Below are 2,575 nucleotides of genomic sequence, written 5' to 3' on the forward strand. Positions count from 1 at the left end.
ATTTAATATATATATATATATATATATATATATATATCCGGGTTTTTCCGGTTTTTAGGACCGGTCGAATTAGTTAAACCATCAAACCAATAAGATAAACGGTTTGATGTCCGGTCCGGTTTTCAAAAGCTTGGTTGTAACACCCTAATCTTATGTTATTTTTATTTTGAAAAAGAAAAAGAAAAAAAGAAGAAAAAGAAAACAGTTAGAGGCCTTCATCTTCAAACCTCTTTCTCTTTCCTATCGCTAATAGATTGGCGACTTTCTTATGCCGACATGCTTAACACTTTTGTAAGGAGTGAGCTTAATACCTTAACGAGCTGGAGGCGAGCATGGCTAGCGAGCCACTCCCTCCGGCCTTAATAGCCTTGCAAGATCGTTACATCGTCATGATCTAACCAATAAGTAAAGTGTTAAAATTCATTATGTTGTTTTTATTTTGGTTTGAAAATCGATGAAGAAATCATTTCGTTTACAAACATCTGAATATTCTTGTCTGAGGAACCACCGTCTGCCAAAGCCTCACGCGCCGCCGTTTTCAACTCCGCCGCATTCTTCTTGAACTCTTTCGATTTCGGCCCACTCATAATCTCTTCCACGCATCTTCCCAGTTCCTCCCCTTTAACAAGACCTTCTGAACTCTTCTTGACCTTCACGCCAACACCCCAAACATCAGTCACGAGTTTACAGTTTGTAGGCTGATCAGTCCACTGCGGACATGCAATGACAGGCACTCCGGCAGCTAGACTTTCCAGCAACGAGTTCCACCCACAGTGACTCAGGAAACACCCAACCGACTGATGTGACAACACAACCGTTTGTGGGCTCCACGTCACAATCAACCCTTGTTCCTTGATCTCTTCCAAACACCCTAATTCCGGCAGTTCTTGATTTTCCGGCGGCCTGATCACCCAGAGAAACGGCCGTTTAATATTCTTCAGACCAACCGCTATGCTCTCTATTTCTTTATTCGACAAATTGAGGATACTACCAAATGAGATATAAACAACCGAAGAGGGTTTTTGTATATTTAGCCATTCCAGACAATTATTACTCTTGACGTCACTTCCGAAAAGATCAAAATCTACTTCTTCTTCCTTACCGATAAGCGCAGCCGGAACTAATGGTCCCACGGGCAAAAACACACGGCCATCATCATTTAGTGACATGATGACATTTTTCTCGAGCTCCATGAACGAATTCCCCAGCACCCACTTCACCTTACAGGTATTAGTCAACAATTCTTTTAATATATTGTAGAAACTACGGAACGTATTCGTCGGAAGAACAAACGACGGCAACTCTTCCGCTCCAAAAACCGGCAGCCCCGGCAACTTCACGCTCAAATTCGGGTTACTTTCAGTAGGGAACTCATCGAGCATATTGTAATAACGATAATATATCTGGTACAGGGAGCATGGTTGGATCCATAGCATGGCGGTCGGAACACCAACCGTTGCCGCCACGTCAGCGGCCCACGGCACAAAAGGTGTATTGATGATGCATGCAAATTTACGTGGGTGAGATCGAATAAAGGCCAAGAGGTTAACAGGTCCAAACTTACTTAGTGAATCCAAGTAGTAATCTATATCGGCCTTTCGGTTGTAGTCAATAGGAAGGCCGTCAGAGAAGAACTCGAGGTGGACACCGCCACCAACGGTGGTGGTGTTGGTGGTAGGGGAACGGTGTTTGAGGGCATAGTGGTTGATGGCGAGAGTGACATGTAGGCCTTTAGAAACAAGAAGGTTGCCTAGCCTTAGGATGGGGTTTACGTGACCTTGAGCTGCAAGTGTAACTAGAAGAACATTTTTGTGTCGATTTTGTATGCAAATCGAATCCATGTTTGAGAGAGATAAGGATTTGGGTGATGAGGGTAGGTCGTTAAGCTCGTATCTATAGAGTGCCATATATATAACGTAAGAAGCGTATAACCCCGTTGTTTATAATTGCAATCAACGAGAAATAGCCAAACATAAGGAAACAAATACAAATATAATTATATGTGTTTATGAGCGATCCTTGGATTTTCAAGCCATTCCGTCGAGGTCAACTTGCTCCCTCTGTCCCTACTCGATATCGGAACAAAAAGAATAAAACACAATCAAGTGGCGGATCGCTTGGAATAAGGTATAGTCCAAACAAGAATATGGTGGGATCGGTATTAACAGTCTAAAACCATTGAACTTAATTAGGCCTCCACATCAAGTGGTGGCGTTTCAAGACTTGCAAGTCTTCCTTTTCGTTTTTAGGTACGTGCAAACGCAGATACTTAATTTTCCTATTCAAATCCGAAATTTTCGGATATCCAATTTTTGAATATCCAAAACTTTGGTTTATATTTTGGATATCCAAAAATTCTAACTTTTAAAATTTTTACAACCAACAATGCATTGAACTCCATAGATTTCAATGGATTGGCACATCATCTTTTTACAATCCATACAATTCTATCATTTTTTTCTTACAATGCATTGAATTCCACTAAGTTCAATAGAATACTACAAAATGTAATTATAGTAAATATTTAAGAATTAAAAACTTTCATTTTTCTCATTGAAAAGTTCAATGAGCATTG

At 40.7% G+C, this 2,575-nt stretch overlaps 1 pseudogene; it reads right to left on the bottom strand.

Moving 5' to 3' along the window:
* Window positions 1-402: 402 nt before the first annotated feature.
* Window positions 403-2,096, bottom strand: LOC145117572 (UDP-glycosyltransferase 84B1 pseudogene; annotated as a pseudogene).
* Between the last annotated feature and the right edge of the window lie 479 nt (window positions 2,097-2,575).

The sequence above is a fragment of the Lactuca virosa genome, chromosome 5 (assembly GCF_052849685.1).
Source record: "Lactuca virosa cultivar CGN04683 chromosome 5, Lactuca_virosa_CGN04683_v6, whole genome shotgun sequence".
In the NCBI taxonomy this organism is placed as follows: Eukaryota; Viridiplantae; Streptophyta; class Magnoliopsida; order Asterales; family Asteraceae; genus Lactuca; species Lactuca virosa.